Raw genomic sequence first — 22,869 nt, 5'->3', positions numbered from 1 at the left:
CTCCCTGTCCATCACCAACTCCCGGAGTTCACTCAGACTCATGTCCATCAAGTCAATGATGCCATCCAGCCATCTCATCCTCTGTCGTCCCCTTCTCCTCCTGCCCCCAATCCCTCCCAGCATCAGGGTCTTTTCCAATGAGTCAACTCTTGGCATGAGGTGGCCAAAGTACTGGAGTTTCAGCTTTAGCATCATTCCTTCCAAAGAAATCCCAGGGCTGATCTCCTTGCAGTCCAAGGGACTCTCAAGAGTCTTCTCCAACACCACAGTTCAAAAGCATCAATTCTTCGGCGCTCAGCCTTCTTCACAGTCCAACTCTCACATCCATACATGACCACAGGAAAAACCATAGCCTTGACTAGATGAACCTTTGTTGGCAAAATAATGTCTCTGCTTTTGAATATGCTATCTAGGTTGGTCATAACTTTTCTTCCAAGGAGTAAGCGTCTTTTAATTTCATGGCTGCAGTCACCATCTGCAGTGATTTTGGAGCCCAGAAAAATAAAGTCTGACACTGTTTGCACTGTTTCTCCATCTATTTCCCATGAAGTGGTGGGACCAGATGCCATAATCTTCGTTTTCTGAATGTTGAGCTTTAAGCCAACTTTTTCACTCTCCTCTTTCACTTTCATCAAGAGGCTTTTGAGTTCCTCTTCACTTTCTGCCATAAGGGTGGTGTCATCTGCATATCTGAGGTTATTGATATTTCTCCCAGCAATCTCGATTCCAGTTTGTGTTTCTTCCAGTCCAGCGTTTCTCATGATGTACTCTGCATATAAGTTAAATAAACAGGGTGACAATATACAGCCTTGATGAACTCCTTTTCCTATTTGGAACCAGTCTGTTGTTCCATGTCCAGTTCTAACTGTTGCTTCCTGACCTGCATACAAATTTCTCAAGAGGCAGATCAGGTGGTCTGGTATTCCCATCTCTTTCAGAATTTTCCACAGTTTCTTGTGATCCACACAGTCAAAGGCTTTGGCATAGTCAATAAAGCAGAAATAGATGCTTTTCTGGAACTCTCTTGCTTTTTCTATGATCCAGCGGATGTTTGCAATTTGATCTCTGGTTCCTCTGCCTTTTCTAAAACCAGCTTGAACATCAGGAAGTTCACGGTTCACATATTGCTGAAGCCTGGCTTGGAGAATTTTGAGCATTAGTTTACTAGCATGTAAGATGAGTGCAATTGTCTGGTAGTTTGAGCATTCTTTGGCATTGCCTTTCTTTGTAATTTTTCTTACATTTTTTTAAAAAGGAAGTTCAAACATAATTCCTTTCATCACTAATTAAACATACCTGGCTTAAAACTCAACATTCAAAAAACTAAGATCATGGCATCTAGTCCCATCACTTCATGGCAAATACATGGGGAAAAAATGAAAACAGTGACAGACTATTTTCTTGGGCTCCAAAATGATTGTGGACTGTGACTGCAGTCATGAAATTAAAAGACACTTGCTCCTTGGAAGAAAAGCTATAACAAACCTAGACAGTATATTAAAAAGCAGAGACATCACTTTGCCAAGAATGGTACATACAGTCAAAGCTATGGTTTTTCCAGTAGTCATGTACGGATGTGTGAATTAGACCATAAAGAAGGCTAAGTACCGAAGAACTGATGCTTTTGAATTATGGAGCTCCAGAAGACTCTTGAGGGTCCCTCAGAGCAAGGAGTTCAAGTCAGTCAATCCTAAAAGAAATCAACCCTGAACATTCATTGGAAGGACTGTTGCTGAAGTTCCAATACTTTGGCCACCTGATGTGAAGAGCCAACTCACTGGAAAAAGACCCTGATGCTGGGCAAGATTGAGGGCAGGAAGAGAAGCGGGCAACAGAGGATGAGAAGGTTGGATGGCATCACCAACTCAATGGATGTGAGTTTGAGCAAACACTGGGACGGGGAAGCCTGGTGTGCTGCAGTTCATGAGATCACAAAGAGTCAGACATAACTTAGCAACTGAACAACAACAATATATGTTGTGTGTGTGTGTGTGTGTGTGTATCAGATTCCACTACAAACACACTGACTTTGATCCTTTGTTGATTAGTGCTTTAGTTCTCTTGAATTCTATAAAATTCCCCAAAGCCATTAACTATTCTTATCTTTTCCACCATCGGTCTTTCCACTAGTCATGGAAGTGTAAAATCACAATCCCTGATTTTTCCTATTCCCACACTCTGTATCAAACTAGTTGCCGAAGCTTCCTTGCTATTTCTGAATCATTCTTTCCTAATAACAACCTACTACAGGCCCTTAGTCCTAACTAAGCTATTTGAACAATTTGCTAATTAGCTTCCCTGACTCTTTCTTTCTATCCTTTCAAATTAATTCTGCTGGGTTAATTTTTCCTAAACTGCCTATTGCCTAAGGAAACTTACACATATCAAACAAACAATCCCCCCCCTTCTCATCTACCTAAGGATCAGGTCCAAACTGGTCATGTGGCTTAAAGCTTTCCACGATTAGGCCCCAAACTACCTGTGTGTGCAACTATTTCACAGTCAAATAAAACACACGTACACACTGATTTTATACCTCCAAGTATGTACTCCTCTTTTTTTCTGGAAATCCCTTTCCTACATTTCTACATTTTGAAAGCTCTGTTCAAATGTTACTGCCTCACATGGTACACAACTGGAAATAATTTCCCTTCTTTTAAACTGCTGCTGCACTTTACTATCAACGGCTTAATCCCACACCACCAGTAATTGCCCTTCCACTGGTAGGAAACCAAGCAAAATCTTACCCAGAAACCCAACAGATAAACACAGTCAAAAGCAAAGGTGTTCTGGTTTAATTGGAGGTAGGGAGAGAAAGGCTTGGAGCCCTCCCCAAAGGATAAGCACCTGCAAAATACTAAAAAGCGCAAGCCTGGCATGAAAACTTACTGATCCGTATCTCCACTGACATTTATATCACTAAATTCAAAGGCAAATATCTACCTGAAGAGTCAAATTTGACTCAATGCAGCTTCTAGTTAACTTTGTCCTTGGTTAAGTTATTTTGCTGAACCCCAATTATAAAACTGTCATTAGGCTGCTATGAGGATTACACAAGACTATTTAAAGCACTTTGTACTGATAAATGGCAGCTAGAATCATTCTCATTCTGCACCTTTCAGTGCCAGATTTATAGGAAACACTCTACAAACATATATCCAATTAGTAAGTTATTTATTACATGCTAACCACTGCAAGGAAACTTAAGGGGTGATTGAGGTAAAAGAGAGAAAATGGGTCCAGAATAAAGATAATACTATTTCTACCAAGCATTACATCAATAATAGAACAGAAAATTGGAAAAAAAAAAAAGTATTTGGTGAATTTTTAATACTACAGAAGAGTATAAGTATAGTTTTTGAAACTTCTATTTTTCCCTCATTTTCACTGTTCATCACATCTTTCAATGGATTATGCTTAAAAACATTACTACGTAACGCTGAACACTATTTAAATCACAACTGCTTAATACTTCTTCATTCCACTAAGTTAAATAAATAAGCAAATAGTTTTTCCAAGTAGTTTTACTGTTTAATATCCTGAGTCACACCTCTCACAAAGCTCTGGCAAGCACCAGTATCTTGATTTGGGGTTTTTTCATTCCACTGTATTTCTTTATATCTCCTGTACACATTCTTAAAACAATGTATGCCAGTATATATCTTCATATTTTATGTAAATAACCAACTATTTTTAAAGTACTTTTGGAAAAACTTTTGACAATGTTTTTTAATTTGTAAGTTTTTAATACTAAAAAATAATCAAATAACCCACAAACTCAACAAGCTTAATTTTGGATACATCTAAAATTACAAAATATTTATCAAAAATGGTTCAAATTAAATAAATACCAAACATGCAAAAATCCAAATCCTTAAGATTAGGAGGGAGAAAAAAAGGGGGGGACTAATGTTCACTGAATACCAACTGTGTGCCAAATTCTATGCTGTACATAAAATATATCATTCTTATGGACTGAATGCTTGTGTCAAACCCTGAAATTTATAAGTTGAAGCCCTAATCACTCTCATTGTGATGGTATTTGGAGATGGGGACTTTAGAAGGTAATGAGGGTAGTATGAAATCATGAAAGTAGAGTCCTCATAATGAAATTAGTGTTATTAGAAGAGAATCCAGAGAGCTCTCTCTCTATCCTGTAAGGATATGGTAGGAAGGCAACAATCTGCAAGCCAGGATGAGAACCCTCGCCAGGTACTGAACAGGTATTGAACTTAATCTTGGACCTCTCACAATCCAAATTGAAGGAAAATTAATTATTATTAAGTCACTCAAGCTACGGTATTTTGTTATGGCAGCTCAAACAGACTAACACAATCAAATAATCCTTACATGTCTCTAATTATTATCCACAAATTATATGAAGGAACTGAGGATTAAGAAGGTAACAATTCAAGAAAAAATGCAATAGTTAATGTCACTCAAAGAAATAAATCCAAATCAAAATGATGCAATTCCATTTTCATCCCTCAGGTTTGTAAAGACTAAAATGTTTAATATGGAGTGTAGGGAACCTTCTGAGGGAAAAGGTGAACTATAGTTGGAGAAGGAAATGGCAATCCACTCCAGTCTTCTTGCCTGGAGAATCGCATGGACAGAGGAACCTGGTGGGCTACAGTCCATGGGGCTTTGCAAAGAGTCGGAAACGACTGAGCACCTAAACACTTGTAAATGGCAATTTGAGACTATGTCAAAATTCAAAAGGTATCTGGTTCTGAATAAGGTGTCAGAGCCCAAGCAGAGCCAGGAGTGCATTCCTGTGGAGGGGCAGTGTTGTGTGGTTGCTGTGTCATAGCCAAGACAGAGTGAAGAAACCATCTAAGACTAGAGGAAGGAGAGGTGACAGTGGCCTGGCATACAATGTTAAAGCCCAAGTGAGATAACAAGGGGATTTGTGGGGTGGAGAGGGCAACAAACATTGGTTAGGAAGGATAATCACCCAATAGACAATTATTTATGATAACAGGAGCCAGGTTTCTCACTATTGGGGAAGAAAGTCACAAATGTGGAAAGGGAATAAACTAGAATGAGCTCTATGGTGTTGAACTGTAAACTAGAGATATCTATCTGAACTTCTGGTTTAATATAAGCACATACATAAATAGATGTAAAAGAATACACACACACACAAAGACACACACACACACACACTTGTGTATTTCCTAGCTCCTTCCATTGAGAGTGTCTCAAAAGTCATTAGCACAACTGGAGGTTAAGACCTTGCCATCCAAGTATTCTCCACCAAAACGAATGCAGCTTAAAGGAATGGCTGATTCCAGGACTGGAACAGGAAAAGATAAGATTAGCTTGAAATAATTTGTTGTATCAGAATGTTATGAAATGCACAAAGAATGATGATGACATCAAAAGGTCACAGAAGACAGCTTGCTGGGATTTCTGATGTTCAAATTTGGGACAACCTAAAGATCAAAATAAATAATAGCCACAAATTATAACCAACTGAATGAGAATCCATGAATCTGTACTGATACAAATATACAAACGAATAAACTCAAAGTCTGATAATGAGTGGAAAACTATATTTACATAGGTTCAAAGTCCCTCTTGGTAAAATACCTATTAATTACAAAGGGAAAATGTGTAATCTAACAATGGAAAAGAATCACAGATGCTAATTTAATAAAGAGATTATCAACAATGGAATAAATGAGTGTTAATTTATTCCATTGTTAATAGTTGGAATGATAGTTGGAATAACTATCCAACTATCCTAAGAATTTATCTTACAAATAAGAACAAAAGCAAAGATATAAGGATATTCACCTCAATATATTCTGTAACAGAAAAAACAAAGCATAAAAACAAGCAAACAAAAAACCTAAAACTACCTAGGTATCAATAAATACTTACAGAATATTTAATGTGCATACAATGAACTAGTAGAACACAACTGATAACTATCATGTTGGATAGTTATTCCAACTATTCCGTGTTAGTTGGAATAACTATCATGTTCCACCTGACAGGATGCAGTGGAAACACAACATCACTACTATGATACTCCTACCAAGGTACAGAACCTCAATCTACTCATATAGAAATATGAGCCAATCCTAAGTTGAGAAACATACTATAACTTGCCTGTAATCTTCAAAAGCATCAAAATCATAAAAGTCAAACAGAGACACCTGCTGTAGACTGAAGAGGACAAGAGGTACACAGAAGAGACAACTGAATGTAATCCATGATTTTAATCAAAATATTACTGTAACAACTGGAGAAATCTGAAAGGTACCTGTGGATTAGATGATAGTTATACATCTGTGTGTTAATTTCCAATTTTGTATATTGTATTGAGGTTATGTCTTTGTAGGACATACACATTAAAATATGTAGAGGTGATGAACATCAGGTTGGCAACTTACTCTCAAGTAGCTGGGGTGGGGGGAGTTGTTTGTATTATACTTTCAATTATTCTGTAAGTTTGTAATTTTTTAAAATAAAAATTATATTTCAAAATTAAAAATGAATTTTGAGTTGATCTGACAACTTCTAAGAATTTATCTTACAAGAACAAAAGCAAAAATATAAGAATATTTACTTCAATATATTCTGTAACAGAAAAAAACAAAGCATAAAAACAAGCAAACAAAAAAACCTAAAACCACTAGATATCAATATTTATAGATTATTTAATGTGCATACAATGGACTAGTAGAACACAACTATTAAAAAGCATGAGATAGATGTTTATATTAATGTGACACATGTCCAAGATATAAACGTAAAAGCAAGTAGAAAAACAGTATATAAAATACTGTCCTTTGTGAGGAAATATACACACACACACACATATCTCATATATAAACTCTAGAAGGATATTAAAAGAACTGTTTAACTGGTTATACTGAAGCATGGGAATTGTTTTTGGGGAAAGCAGGAGCAACAGTGCTTTCACTTTTAAATTTATACCTTTTTTAGGTTTAACTTTTAAATAAACAGCTACTTATACAATCATCCTATATATTCTGCTGCAAAAATATTTTAAAGAATTTAAGTAACTACTACAAGTTGACACCTTGAAAGTTGATGAATGGTGGATTCTGAACCTAAGTCTGATCCTAGATTCCATCTTGGGGCTCAAAAACTTTCTTCTTGCATATGATTACCATGAACAGAAATCACATATGGACTTTAGCATGTATTGTATTTATTTTTAAAATATATATATAAGACTGAGGCACGGCCCGCTCTTTTTAGTATTATTATTTGGCTGCGCCGGATCTTGGTTGTGGCATGCAGGATCTTTAGTTGCAGCACTGGGAACTCGGTTGTGGCATGCAGGATCTAGTTTCTTGACCAGTGATGGAACCCGCACCCCCTGCACTGGGAGCTCAGTCTTAGCCACTAGACCACCAGGGAAGTCCCTCACTATTATTTATCTTTTTTCTTAAAAGATTTTAGTTAACATAATTCTACGTTTCTTGCTACTACCATGCAATTAATTTAAACGTGATTTAATTTATGTGTCCATTACACCAAAGCCCTTCTGGTTCTAAGTAAACTGACTAGTATAGTATCTGGCATGGGATTAGCTGTATCTACTTGCAACATTTAAGATTTTAAGGAACCTTCTTGTTGAGAATTTAGCTCAGTTGGTATCCAATGTTCACATAAATATTTCTCAGTGACATTTTTCATAGGACAACTCCTCCTTGAGCAGGACTGGTCTATGCATAGCAGGCATTTAAAATCCTTGATCTTTATCCACTATATGCTAACAGTTATTTTACTTTCTCACTAGACAAGTGAATGTGATATCCAAAAATACTCCCCTGGTTAAGAACCACACTATAAGATATCCTACTTTGTTAGGCACAGGCCAAAGTGCCTCAGTTATTCCACAATGCTAATACTAGCATTAGGGAACCATCAGACGCACGTTCAATCCCTGGGTTGGGAAGATCCCCTGAAGGCGGAAATGGCAATCCACTCCAGTATTCTTGCCTGGCAAATCCCATGGACAGAGGAGCCTGGCGGGCTACAGTCCACAGGGTCGCACAGAGGCAGACACTACTGAATCGATTTAGCACACAGTCTGCTTCAGCTAGTACAGCAGTTCCACTGACTTATAGAAAAGTTACAGACTACTAAGTGTAACAGTATTTTCTTGTAAACATCATTGCTTCTGAAGGCAAAATCAGGTTCATTTTAAATATTCTTTTCCCTCAAAAAAGGGGGGGAACCTCTCAATTCTGGCACAGGAAGAAGCGAATAAAAGAACTTAAAGGCCCACTTGCTCTTCCCATTTTTATTCACACCACTTCTGTTAGAGAAATGAGATTAATGAAAATATTTTAATAGCTTTTATGTCTGATTTGCAATGTTTAAAATTTCAAATATATTACAGAGTAGTTCGATTTTAGGTGCCACCCTGCTACTACTAACCTAGCTATAAGATCTTGACAAATGCTAGCTTCTCTTGACTTTAAGTTGCTTTCCAGTTCTAAAATTCTAACCATTCCAAGCCTCCAAAACTATTAAGATCATTCTCAAAATGTGGAAAGTCTTCCAATAAAATAAAGCCTATACTCAAGCAGTTTAAATAGTCAAGAAGCTGCAGAACTCACAAAGATTCTAAACATGATTTTTAACAGTTCCTGTTTATGACCAGATTACATATCCACCATTAGAATCGTGAGGACTAACAATGTAATACAGATCCACAGTTTTAAAGTTTAAAATAGTCCGGAGAGTAAACCCTTGTGTGTCCCTTCATTTGTAGATATTTTCTCATCTGTAATCTTTTTGTTTAGTTTATGGTTTCCTTTGCTGCAGAAGCTTTTCAGTTTAATTAGATCTCATTTGATTATTTTTATTTTCATTCTAAATTATAAAAAGGAGCATTGGTTCCCTCGCACCTTCAGAAAATCACATGTTACACCTCACCCTGAAGAGCACCTATTCAGAAGAAACAAAGAAGTCTCCATGAAAACACCTTATTTTAGTTTCCTTTCTAAAACAGAAATTCCCTTTCCTTATGATTGAATTGACACCCTACCAAACACATTCTTATCCAGAATGAGATGAAGCAACAACACCCTCAAAAGACCTACAATCCTTTAGTCAAACCAAAGATACACAATTTCAGTAATGGCTTTCATGAAATGGGCTCTTAACTGAAAGCTACCCTAGATAATGGACATCATCCACTTTCTGGAGCATAGAACCCAACAGGCTATTGAAAGTAAGACCTCCTATAAACCAAACAGATGATTATAGGCAATTTTAAGCATTATCTGCTAGCAAGTTTATCAATGGCATATTTACCATAAAAACAATCACAAGGAAAAGAATCTCCAAAGAAGGGAAAAGACTTGAAAAGTAATTCAGGGCGCTAGTAGCTGATCTGAAAACTGAAATACTGAAAGATTCAAAACGGGCCAGTTTCAAAGTAGTGCTTTGAACAGTACATCTCTGACTTTACCTGTTTGAAATATAAGCTGGAGAAAAAACAAAAATCTGAACGTGCAAAGGCATTTCAAATGTTATTTCTCAATCTCAACAGAAAGTTTCCTGAATGAATTAAGTTCTACATATTCAAACCTAAAGATGATAAATTTTCTGTTAGGTGACCAATAAATGGTGAGTTACTAATGCTAACAAACCAGTCTATTGTGAGAGAGAAAACCAGTCTGTTTGGAGGGAAAAAAATTCTTTGCTTTTCCTTTTAACTTTAATAAGATTTTTTTTAACATATGTAACTACCAATATTTTGGATAAATTGATGCTCACAACATAAACTTAGTACAAGAATAACATATTCTGCAAAAACTGATCAAAGTTGCTGAAACATCATATGTATCATCAGGTACACAATTACCTTTGAAAAAGTGAAAGTGAAGTCGTGCCTGACTCTCTGCAACCCCATGGACTGTAGCCTACCAGGCTCCTCTGTCCACGGAATTTTCCAGGCAAGAGTACTAGAGTGGTTTGCCATTTCCTTCTCCAGGGAATCTTCCCCACTCAGGCATCAAACCCAGGTCTCCCACATTGTAGGCAGATGCTTTACCATCTGAGCCACCATACTTTTTAAGCAGTCAATTCTCAAGTACTAAACATAGGTTCATTCATTCAACAAGCATTTACTGACCATCTACCATGTCCCAGGCACTTTGCTAAACGTTAGGGATTTAGGCTGAACTTTGCTTGGGTTGGGGACTCAAAGACCTTTCAGATGCCGACGACCGCTTAATGACACATTTTTACAATCTCTGAGCCTCAGTTTCCTTAGAGTTGTGAAAATTAGAGTATAAAATGTAGATAAAGTGCCTAATATTGTATCTTGTATCTGATAAACAATGAATAAATGCTGCTGCTACTGCTAAGTCACTTCAGTCGTGTCCGACTCTGTGCGACCCCATAGACGGCAGCCCGCCAGGCTCCCCCGTCCCTGGGATTCTCCAGGCAAGAACACTGGAGTGGGTTGCCATTTCCTTCTCCAATGCATGAAAGTGAAAAGTGAAAGGGAAGTCGCTCAGTCGTGTCCGACTCTTAGGGACCCCATGGACTGCAGCCCACCAGGCTCCTCTGTCCATGGGATTTTCCAGGCAAGAGTACTGGAGTGGGGTGCCATTGCCTTCTCTGGAATAAATGCTAACTATATCAAATATTAAGTTTGAGTTATAAGCAGATACTAATCTCAATAAGCCAATTTTCTACTAGGCAGCTGACAGTTAAGGATTATGAACCAACCTGAAAGTGAGATCAAGAAAATATGTCTGGACAGATAAATCCACTACCAAAACAAAACACAATACAAAATGAATCCCAGAACTGAAAATAAATGTACTTTTGAGTTAGTTTATGAGTTTGTGTAGTATGTGCTCTAATGTCGTCTTCCACTAAACAGAATACACTATAAATTAAAATAACAAATGCTACAGCTATGTGGTTTTAGGCACAGTAGTACAACTTGGGAAGATTTTGGTGACGCAATAACTGTTTAACAGATTTGTTCAACATCAACCCCAATTCTCTACCACTTTCAGAAAAGCCACTCCTGTCATTAGGAGACAAATATTTACCCTATGCATAACAATTAGTCCATAAAACCCAATTAATTTTGGAAATCTAACTGGCAACAACGATCTAACAAACAGAAGCAATACGGCTAAAGAGTTAAGGAGTGCTAGTGTCAACTGAACCACCTGTCCATTTTTTCGAGCCAGTTATGCAACACTGGGCACGTTTCTTAACTTTTCTAAGCTTCTGTTTGTTTATCTGAAAAATGTTAATGCCAGTTACTACTTACTAGACTTGTGAAAATGAATCAAGTTAATACAAGCAAAACACTCAAGACAAGCAACCACTCAATCACTGTTACCTATTTGCTATTACCTACAATGAGATAACTAAAGTTCCTCTTGGCAACCAAGAAGCTAACAAAAATGCAGACGTCTTAGGATTTTATAAATCCTAAAACTTTAAGTGATCAAAAATGAATGAGGAACAAGAGAAAGGCAATAACGGGTATTAAGCATCGACACCTAATCCTCCCATTCTACTCAACAGGCTTCATGTGTGAAATCCTGAAAGTAAGCAGCACTGGTCTAACTAGGAACAATTTAACTCTGGAAGGGTTCAAGGCAAAGGAAGACTGCTAAAACAAATAACAACAGTAACGACAACAATAAATAAAGGGAAAAGAGATTATGCAGATACGAACTAGGTGGCGGGTAACCGAGCTGAAGCGTAATAGGACACACCACCCCGGATTTGGGCTGGGGAACCACCGTGGCTCCTCCCAGTGAGGAAACAGAACATTCAGCCTCACTGCTGAGGTGAATCCCACCGTGACACTCCGCCCCGAAGCCAGCCGTGAAGGGTCGAGCGAGCAGAGAGCCTCGAGTCCCAACAGCACGGTCCTCACTTCCCACCGGCGCCCCCCGGCCGGGCCCTTCTACTCGCACCGCCTCCACTCGGAGGCCTGAGTCACGGTCCACGAGGCCCAGGGGCCGCGGCCTACCTTCCGCAGGGAACTCCTCGAACTCGTCGTCCTCCTCCAGGAGACCCAAGTCTACCGGCTGTTTTTTCTCTGACATCGTGACCCCAGGAGCCCTAAAGCTCTCAGGCCAGTAAGAAAGTTCGAGCCCTCGTTCTTCCTCACCGCAGCGACCTCCGCCGTTGCTGACTCTACCATAGAGATACGGGAGAAGAGCAACCGGGTAGCGCAAGGAATGCTGGGATACTGGAGGTCCGCCCAGCGCTTCCTGCGGGTTTAGCAGTTATTCAGAGTTAGAAAGATGGATTGTTTTGTGCCTTTACTATTTTACCCGGACTCCCTGACTTGACAAATTGAGAAACAGGGTAGGTTTCCCTGACTGGAAAAGACTCATAATGTGTGGAAAAAATAAACACCATTACTTGGTGTAGGCTGAGGGATGAAGTATCGGCTAAAGTTCGTCAAAGGTCGGCCAGCCAAGTGCAGGTTCTTAAATTAGATTAACTCCACCCTTAAACCAGTTCCCTAACCATGAAATTAAAAGTCTCCACATCACAGAAAATTCAGATTCAGAAAGAACAGCCTGCATCACTCAGGTAGTGCTAAACAAGTTTGTTTGCCTGACTTTAATCTCCAAGCTTTTTCACTGTTCAGTTTTCTTCTGTCTTGTGCTTAAGCTATGGTAAATACCCTGCTAAACAGTGTGCTGTGTATATGTGTATGTAGTAACTAATTTACAAGGTATTAGAATACTGTGTAAAACTATACATGTGACATTTTATGCTGTTCTAAATATGTCGTTTTTAATTTTTCAAATATGGAGTATTATTTTAAATATAGTAGTGAACTACATAAAACTTTAGATGATATGTGTATATGTAGTATACAATGTTGGGCTTCTCTGGTGGCTCAGACGGTAAAGAATCTGCCTGCAATGCATTAGACTTGGGTTCTATCCCTGGGTTGGGAAGATCCCCTGGAGAAGGGAGTAACTACCCATTGCAGTATTCTTGCCTGGAGAATTCTATGGACAGAGGAGCCTGTGGGCTATACAGTCCATGAGGTTGCAAAGAGTGGATGTAACTAAGCAACTAACACAGGTAGTAGTATAGAGGAGTTGTTTTATAATACCCTATTAATAATTGGGTATTATTGTAGGTTTTGATGTATTGTTATGTATTTAAGTCACATTCCTTCATTCAACATTATTTTACATGATGTACCAGGCAGTGTGCTGAAAATCAAACATAGAGGCCTTCCTTCAAGGAGTTCATATTCCACTCAGAGACATGTAAACAGGTAAATCATAGTGAAATGTAATACATTTGAATCTTTATTTTAAAATAAAATTGAGAAATGAACAGAATGTGTGCACATACAGACAATGGAGCAGTGAAATAAGAGCACAAATTTGGACCAGAATTTGGGGACTTCGATGTAAATTTTTTAATAGGTTCTTATAATACTGTTTTTATTTGTATTGATTACTGAAAACATTAGCTGTCTTCAAATTAAGTTCAAAGTGTATGTAATTTGGCATGTTATATAACTAAATACCAAATTAATGAAAGAAAAGATGAGGAAAATTTAAAAGTGGAAGTAAATGTAGACAGTGAGGTCTCTTAGAATTTCATACTCTCTATTGTACCCTCAGTTATACATATTACACATGCCCCTGGTAACCCACACACCAAGGCGAAGTTTTGGGCAGGCAGTTTCATTTAAGCAGCAAAGAATGAAAACCAGATCATATATCTGAGACAGCCATTTTGTGCATAGATAAAAGATATTCCAAAGGACATATCTGAAGAGATAGAAACATTAATGACTACTAAGAGATAGATAAGGGAGATTTGGGACTAACTGCTGATAGGAGGAAGGTTTCTTTGTGGAGTGATAAAAGTCCACACTGGATAGTAATGATGGTTGCAGGATAGTGAATGTACTGAAATCCACTGAAGTGTACACTTCAAAATGGTGAACTTTGTGTTATAGGATGTATATCTATCTACATTTTTGAAGTGCTATAAATTTTTTGACCAAGAAGTCAAGAGTTTCTAGTTGCTGGACCTATTATTTAATCTAATATATCATGACATTTATATCAGTTTTTAACCAGAGAAAAACTAATGAGTGACATAGGATGATTCTCTCCTGAAATAGAATATATTCAATTTAAAGGAATTAATTTTTAAAAAACAACCCTACATTAAATCTCCAATTTAAAAAAATGTACTGATTCATTAAATCCAGAATGCTGGAACCACTGAAATAACTTTTCATTTTAGTCATCATGGCATGTGGCATAATGAACAACTTCTTATTTTAATGGTCATGGCATATGGAAAAACTTTGGGAAATGGTAGCTATTAATAAGGTATAAGCAGCATTATTACTTAGTTAAATTGAGCACATGAGAATATGTGTTTGATGGACCAATTCCTACTAAACAGGAGTTTAGGCAAATCACTTGGTTTCTTTGAAGTACATTTTAAATACCTCAGATTCTCCATACCAACCCTAAAAGTCTCAGACTGTGGGTTTTGTTTCTTAGATGATATCTTGGTGATATTTTGCTAGTAAGTCAGGTCCTCCACAAGTCAATTATATTAATAATAATAAAATAATAATAGCTAACAAGTATTCCCTGGTGGCTCAGATGGTAAAGAATCTGCCTGCAATACAGGAGACCTGGGTTCAATTCCTGGGTCAGGAAGATCCCCTGGTGAAAGAAATGGCAACCCACTCCAGTATTCTTGCCTGAGAAATGCCGTGGACAGAGGGGCTTGGTGGCCTATAGTCCACAGGGTTGCAAAGAGTTACACGAGACTGAGCAACTGACATTTTCAGATTTCAACAAATATCAAGTACTGTGCAAAGTCTTATCTGTGTATTTACTCACTGAATTGTCCTCACAACTGCCCTATGAAGTGAGTAGAAAAAAATCCCTTTTATGCTTATAGGAATTGAGGCACAGAGAGGTTGTGATGTGGCCAAACTCACACTGCTAAGAAGTGGTGAAGTGCTAAAGGGTTTTCATAGGATAGGAAACAAACTATCTCAATGTGTGAAGAGGTCGACCGTTGACACAAGAACCCCTGGAATCATTTCTTTCTACCACTACTAAGCATACACACATGTAGGAAAATGGCAGAAACATAAAATGCAGGTAGGCTTGCAGAGGGCAAGCAGTAGAATGAAGAAGAAAACAACCCTTAGCATTGACTCAGCTCTCTGGAGGGGAAACCCTTCACAATTCTAATGAGAAGCATCGTATTAACAATTAAAACTATGCCTTTACCTACACATCAGATGATGTTATCATAGAGGAGGGCCAGGTACCGCCACCAGCGCAGGCTGTTGCTGTGTCTGCCGCAGTTACCTGGCAACAGTTACCCACACGACTGTTAGCAGTCGCTCAGCCATTGGTCAGGCACCACAGTGGGCGCCTCCCCGAAACGAGCAACTGTCACTGAGCGACTGTTACTGAGGCCGTTCCACTTGGCTGGTGGAGTGGTGGATTGGAAGTGTGAGGTAAGAGGTGGCTTCTGGCCGTCTCCCAGGGACTCTCCAGCTCACATGGCTTATGGCTGGCAGCTGACCTGGGGGGCCCAGGGAACAGACTGAAGCTGTGTCTTGCAGGTCTCCAGAGCCCTCACCGAGGCCACCCACTGGCCAGGCCCAGGCCTTGAGGCAGTGGTGAACCTCTTCCCTGTTCCTGCCTCTGTAACCAAATGGCGGGAGCTGTCTGCCTGGGATCTGGTGTGTGGGCCCAGCCCCTGCCCTCTGGGCAGCCTGAGGAGGCCAAGGACCAGTTGGGTCCTGGGTACCTGGCTCCCTCAGCAATGATGGCTGGGTGGGTCCTGAGGACTTGGCCCTGAGGGAGCTGCCAACTGAGATCTGCCTCCTCTCAGCCAGGCGTGGACTTTGGAGGGTGAACGTTGTGTCTGGGGACCTGGCCCTTGTTGTCAGAACAGAAAATAACATTTGTTTGGTGGAGATTGGCAGGAACATGTTACCTGACCAGATGCTGGTTCAATCCTTGGGTTGGGAACATCTGCTAAAGAAGGAATTGGAACCCAGTCCAGTATTCTTGCCTGGGAAATCCCATGGACAGAGGAGCCTGGTGGGTTACAGTTCACAGGGTCACAAAGACTCAGACATGACTGAGCAGCTGAGCAAACATGCAAAATACCTGACCATTACCTGACCTCAAGTACCCAGGTTCTGACACCAGGAAGTTTGCAGCAACTCATCACACCCTCCCCAACCTTTCCTAAGTTTGGGGTTTTTAAGGCATGGGCCACCCATCTACTTCCAGGGCCCTCAGTATACCTTTCTCTGTTCCAGGTGGGCACTACTGTGGGCTGTTATTACCTATGCTTTTCCAGGCAAATGTTACTGCAAGACCATTAATATTATTAAAGGTATTGTTTGGCCTCACTGTGTGTCAAGCACATGGACTTGTGTTTTGGTAACAATATCTGTGGAGAAGGCAATGACAACCCACTCCAGTACTCTTGCCTGGAAAATCCCATGGATTGAGGAGCCTGGTGGGCTACAGTCCATGGGGTTGCTAAGAGTCAGACACCACTGAGCGACTTCATTTTCACTTTTCACTCTCATGCATTGGAGAAGGAAATGGCAACCCACTCCAGTGTTCTTGCCTGGAGAATCTCAGGGACAGAGGAGCCTAGTGGGCTGCTGTCTATGGGGTCGCACAGAGTCGGACACGACTGAAGCAACTTAGCAGCAGCAGCAACAATATCTGTAATTAGTTGATTACATTTAACTTCACAGAAAGTCAAGTCAGAAGCAGGTTTTACAGTAGATGATTCCCTTTATCTCAAGCAAATGAAACCTAAAGTTCCTGCCCATTCAGTTCAGTTAGTTCAGTTCAGTTGCTCAGTCATGTCTCACTCTTTGCGATCCCATGGACTGCAGCATGCCAGGCCTTCCTGTCCATCACCAACTCCCAGAGCCCTACTCAAACTCATGTCCATCGCATCGGTGATGCTGTCCAACCATCTCATCCTCTGTCGTCCCCTTCTCCTCCCGCCTTCAATCTTTCCCAGGCATCAAGGTCTTTTCCAGTGAGTCCATTCTTCGCATCTGGTGGCCAAAGTATTGGAGTTTCAGCTTCAACATCAGTCCTTCCAATGAATATTCAGGACTGATTTCCTTTGGGATGGACTGATTGGATCTCCTTGCAGTCCAAGGGACTCTCAAGAGTCTTCTCCAACACCACAGTTCAAAAGCATCAGTTCTTCAGCACTCAGCTTACCTTATAGTCCAACTCTCACATCCATACATGACTACCAAAAAAGATCACAGCGTTGACTAGATGGACTTTTGTTGGCAAAGTAATGTCTCTGCCTTTTAATATGCCATCTAGGCTGGTCATAACTTTTCTTCCAAGGAGTAAGCATCTTGTAATTTCATGGCTGCAGTCACCATCTGCAGTGACTTTGGAGCCCCAAAAAACAAAGTCTGTTACTGTTTCCACTGTTTCCCCATGTATTTGCCATGAAGTGACAGAACCAGATGCCATGATCTTAGTTTTCTGAATGTTGAGCTTTAAGCCAACTTTTTCACTCTCCTCTTTCACTTTCATCAAGAGGCTCTTTAGTTCTTCGCTTTCTGCCATAGGTTGGTGTCATCTGCGTATCTGAGGTTGTTGATATTTCTCCTGGCAATCTTGATTCTAGCTTGTGCTTCATCCAGCCCAGCCTTTCTCATGATGTGCTCTGCATATAAGTTAAATAAGCAGGGTGACAATATACAGCCTTGACGTACTTCTTTCCCTATTTGGAACCAGTCTGTTGTTCCATGTCCAGTTCCAACTGTTGCTTCCTGACCTGCATACAGATTTCTCAAGAGGCAGGTCAGGTAATCTGGTATTCCCATCTCTTTCAGAATTTTTCACAGTTTCCACACAGTGGATCACACACTATGCTTTGGCATAGTCAAAAAAGCAGAAATAGATGTTTTTCTGGAACTCTCTTGCTTTTTCAATAATCCAAAGGATGTTGGCAATTTGATCTTTGGTTTTTCTGCCTTTTCTAAAACCAGCTTGAACATCTGGAATTTCACGGTTCATGTACTGTTGAAGCCTGGCTTGGAGAATTTTGAGCATTACTAATGTGTGACATGAGTGCAGTTGTGTGGTAGTTTGAGCATTCTTTGACATGGCCTTTATTTGGGATTGGAGTGAAAAGTGACCTTTTCCAGTCCTGTGGCCACTGCTGAGTTTTCCAAATTTGCTAGCATATTGAGTGCAGCACTTTCACAGCATCATCTTTTAGGATTTGAAGTAGCTCAACCGGAATTCCATCACCTCCACTAGCTTTGTTCTTAGTGATGCTTCCTAAGGCCCACTTGACTTTGCACTCCAAGATGTCTGGCTCTAGGTGAGTGATTACACCATCGTGATTATCTGGATCATGAAGATCTTTTTTGTATAGTTCTTCTATGTATTCTTGCCACCTCTTCTTAATATCTTCTGTTTCTGTTAGGTCCATACCATTTCTGTCCTTTATTGAGCCCATCTTTGCATGGAATGTTCCCTTGGTAGCTCTAATTTTCTTGAAGAGATCTCTAGTCTTTCACATTCTATTGTTTTCCTCTATTTTTTTGCATTGATCACTGAGGAAGGCTTTCTTATGTCTCCTTGCTATTCTTTGGAACTCTGCATTCAAATAGGTATATCTTTCCTTTTCCTCTGCTTTTCGCTTCTCTTCTTTACACAGCTATTTTTAAGGCCTCCTTAGACAGCCATTTTGCTTTTTTGCATTTCTTTTTCTTGGGGATGATCTTGATCCCTTTCTTCTGTACAATGTCACGAACCTCTGTCCATAATTCTTCAGGCACTCTGTGTGTATCAGATCAAATCCCTTGAATCTATTTCTTACTTCCACTGTATGATCCACGGCAGCTCAGCTGAGGAGGACTGCTGGTTGGCAGATCACAAGCTGAAAGAGTTAATAATGGCAAAACAATTACAGAAGACCCTCCTCCTGCAAAGAAAAGTCGAAAATGTCACAGAGTGAAAAAGGAGCCTGTGGCTGAAGGAAAGGCAGGTAATGACAGGACTTAAGACAGGCAAGAGTCTGTGAAGAGCTTGCTGTTAAAGGGCAAAGCTCTGGTGGACCCAGAGTGCACAGCTAGCGTGGGAAAGGCCCATGTATACTGTGAAGGAAATGGTGTCTATGATGTCATGCTAAATCGGACCTATCTCCAGTTCTACAGCAAGTATTAATCTGTTTCAGCTGTTAAGAAGATGATGCCTAGAGAAACTTCAGTGTTTGGATGAGATGGGGCCGAGTTGGGAAGACAGGGCAACACAGCTTGGTGGCTTGTTCTGGGGACCTCAACAAGGCCAAGGAAATCTTTCAGAAGAAGTGAGTGCTGAGAAATGAGTACAAAATAATATCTTTCATCTTCTTGGATATGTCATCTTTAGGAATTTCATAATAAGTGTGAGTTGGCTTAAGTGATAGTGTCTTTCCACCGTGACATTATATGACTGGAACACCAAACTGATCCTTAGATGGTGATTAAATCACTTGGAACCAGAAATTGACTAATAGCAGAAGAAGCTAACATATTCAGCACATGACCAACAATTTAGGAAATTTGGGGAGAATGAGATGAGACTCATGGTTTCATTGAGTTAGACAAGGCTGTGGTCCATGTGATCTGATTGGTTAGTTTTCTGTGATTGTGGTTTTCAATCTGTCTCACCCAAGATGGACAGGTCATGGTGGAGAGTTCTGACAAAATGTGGTCCACTGGAGAAGCGAATGGGATGCACATAAAAGTTAAATCACAAATACATGAATGCTTAAGCTGTGGAGTTGACCAGTAATGAGACAGAATGGATCATCAAGATTGTCCTTTCTGTATTTCTTTCCGGGTGAGGGATCATCAGATGGCTGATAACTAAAGGAAGGACCAATTTCAAAGGCACTTTCTTTTTGATTTTAGGAAATAACAGCTAATTGACCAGCCATGAAGAACTGAAGAGGCTGACATACACCTCAAGTCTATGATGTCCGTTCAAAGTATGCAAAAAGCTTTGGCTCCAGGGTCACCCTACCTTAGTTCTGCTACTAAGTTAGGTCACCCAAACTCAAATTCTGCTACTTATCAGTTGAGAGGTCCTAGAAAATTATTTTCCTTCTTGAGTCTCAGTTTACCCATCTTGGAAGTGGGAGTAATATATTACCTTCCCCATAAGGTTGTTGTAAGGATTAAATGATCTGTTTCATATAGAATACTCAGAAGAGTGCCTGCTGCTGCTGCTAAATCGCTTCAGTCGTGTCTGACTCTGTGCGACCCCATAGACGGCAGCCCGCCAGGCTCCCCCATCCCTGGTATTCTCCAGGCAAGAACACTGGAGTGGGTTGCCATTTCCTTCTCCAGTGCATGAAAGTGAAAAGTGAAAGTGAAGTCACTCAGTTGTGTCCAACTCTTCGCTACCCCATGGACTGCAGCCTACCAGGCTCCTCCGTCCGTGGGATTTTCCAGGCAAGAGTACTGGAGTGGGGTGCCATCGCCTTCTCTGAGAAAAGTGCCTGGCATATGGTAAATAGGCAATAAATAGTAATAGTTTGAAGTAGAAAGGAGAATAATGCTGATTCCCACCTTATATCAATGCATAAAACTCCTCAAGGTTAGAAGAAAAGTTTATTTCCAACAGCATCCATGTTTGACATCAAAGTTCAGTAATGAACTTTTTGCCTTGTTGTAGCTATCTTTTTACCTGCCTTTTCCAACCACCAGAACACAACCGTTTGTTGCAGCTTCTCCCTGTCTTCAGAAGGCGGGTTCTAGATGAGATAACTCCATGAAGCACACCTTTAGGACCCTCCTCTCCCCACCAAATTCATAATATACAAAATTTTACGTACATTGGTAATAAACGCAAATGTAACTCTATGAGAAAACAAAAATATGAAAGGAGGTGGGTCAAACCAAACCACTTGCAGCCGTGGAAATAAAGCAGGGGAAGTGTAGAAAGGATGAGATATTAGAAAATGAAGATGAGGATATCTCTGGGTTACAACACTGGACACTTGCAGCCAGCTCTGAACCCTGCTGTGATCTTTGTTGGGTGTTTTTGTTTAATTTGCTGTGGTAGGAACACTTAACACAATTTTAAATGCACAATATAGTATTGTTAACTATTGCCACAGTGTTATTCAGCAGACCTCTAGAACTTACTTATTTTGTATAACTGAAATTTTGTGATTGAAAAGCAATTCCTCATTTCCCTCTCCTCCCAGCTCCTGGCAACCACCTTCTATTCTCTGTTTTCATGAGTGTGACTATTTTAGGTACCTCATATAAGTGGAATCATTCAGTGTCTGTCCTTCTAAGACTACTTTATTTCACTTAGCATGAATATCTTCTTGATTCATCCATGTTGTCAAATATGGCAGAACTTCTTTTTTAAGGCTGAATAATATTCCATTGTGCATATATGCTACACTTTCTTTATTCTTGCATTCGTCAATAGACATTTTCAGAGTGGCTGCAACTTTTACATTCCCACCAGTATTATATAAAGGTTACAATTTCTTCACACCTTTGTCAATGCAAGTTACTTTTTGAGGGTTTTTAAATAAGAGCCATCTTGACAGATATCAGAGAATATTTTGTTGTGGTTTTGATGTTAATTTCCTTGATAATTTATTATGTTGATAACCTTTTCACACACCTGTCACTCTTTTGTATGTCTTCTTTGGAGAAATGTCTTCTCAAGTCATTTGCCCATTTTTAAATTGGGTTATTTGGGTTTTTGGGGTTTTTTTTGCTGTTGAGTTATAGGAGTTCCTTGTATGCTTTGGAGACTCAACCCTTGTTAGTTATATATAGTTTGCACGTGTTTCCTCCCATTCTGTAGGTTGCCATTTCACTCTACTGTTTATATTGCTGTACAGAATTTTTTAGTTCAATGTAGCACCACTTGTCTATTTTTGCTTTTGTTGGCTGTGTTTTTTGACGTGATATCCAAGAAACTGTCTAGACCAATGTCATGATGCTCTTCCCTATGTTTTCTTCTAGGAGTTTTGTATAGCTTCAGGTCTTACATTTAAATCTTTAATCCATTTTGAATTGATTTGTATGCATAATATATTTTAATGGCTTGGCTTATGGGGAGTGGGTGAAAATAAGAAAATGTTTTCTTTTAAAAACAAAACTTGAAAAATTTTTTGAAATTTTCAAAATTAAGGAGTTTCGCCAGTTTCAAAACTAAAGAGATAATTTCCATTCTCTTTTCTCAGACTTATTTAATTTTGTTTATGGATTCTGCTCTGAGCTACATGCTGTGCAGACGCCACTTGCAGACATGGTCTTTCTCCTTTTAGATTTACATCCTGGACAGTAGCTTCCATCAGTCCACTAGAATAAAACTAAATTCTTCTGGAGCAAATACTTGGGACTGGCTGTGTTTCTAAACTCTAATGTGTGTTCAGACCTATATTAACCTTGTCTGCCTAGGGCCTGAGATTCTACATTTTTAACAATCTCACAGGCAATGTCAGTGTTACTGGTTTGGGGACCACTTTTTAAGAATCAAGGGTTTCAATGAAATGTAAGGTAAAATATCTGAGTTTCTGCAAATTGATCCAGCTATCGATACTGTGTGACTTGTCCATAACTTGTTGTGGTGTCTTTAACTTTGTAGGAGAGAAAAAAAAAAAAGGTCCCTCTACTCTCCTAGGGTCAATAGCTGAGTCTATAAAATAAATTGATGACAGGCAGCTTAATAGCATTAAAGATAAACAAATTTATTATTTTTTATTATAACAGGCAACAGGGCATCACAGGAAAAAAAAAGGAACACATCGAAAAGCACTGAGATTTGAGAGCTTATATAC

General features: G+C 39.5%; 1 long non-coding RNA gene and 1 other non-coding gene across 3 annotated transcripts in view; one reads left to right on the top strand and one right to left on the bottom strand.

The window, feature by feature from the left end:
* LOC102272412 (SEM1 26S proteasome subunit) overlaps nt 1–15,299 on the bottom strand; it is a 28,106-nt gene extending 12,807 nt beyond the window's left edge. The window contains exons 1-2 of one of the 2 annotated variants that reach the window (XR_011464038.1): nt 15,285–15,299; nt 12,008–12,251 (exon numbers count right to left, since the gene is read on the bottom strand). This is a non-coding gene — a transcript (SEM1 26S proteasome subunit). Of the gene's footprint in view, nt 1–12,007; nt 12,252–15,284 lie in introns of those variants that run through there. The other variant, XR_011464039.1, reaches the window with a different exon arrangement.
* A 3,194-nt stretch (nt 15,300–18,493) lies between these two features.
* The window catches only part of LOC138987646 (uncharacterized), a 68,876-nt gene continuing 64,500 nt past the window's right edge, over nt 18,494–22,869 (top strand). Inside the window, exons 1-2 of the long non-coding RNA XR_011464040.1 lie at nt 18,494–19,383; nt 19,970–20,046. This is a non-coding gene — a long non-coding RNA (uncharacterized lncRNA). The remainder of the gene's footprint in view (nt 19,384–19,969; nt 20,047–22,869) is intronic.

The sequence above is a fragment of the Bos mutus genome, chromosome 4, assembly GCF_027580195.1.
Source record: "Bos mutus isolate GX-2022 chromosome 4, NWIPB_WYAK_1.1, whole genome shotgun sequence".
Lineage (NCBI taxonomy): Eukaryota > Metazoa > Chordata > Mammalia > Artiodactyla > Bovidae > Bos > Bos mutus.
Note: the sequence above shows the minus strand (reverse complement) of the source record. Positions and strands in the feature narration are given on the sequence as shown.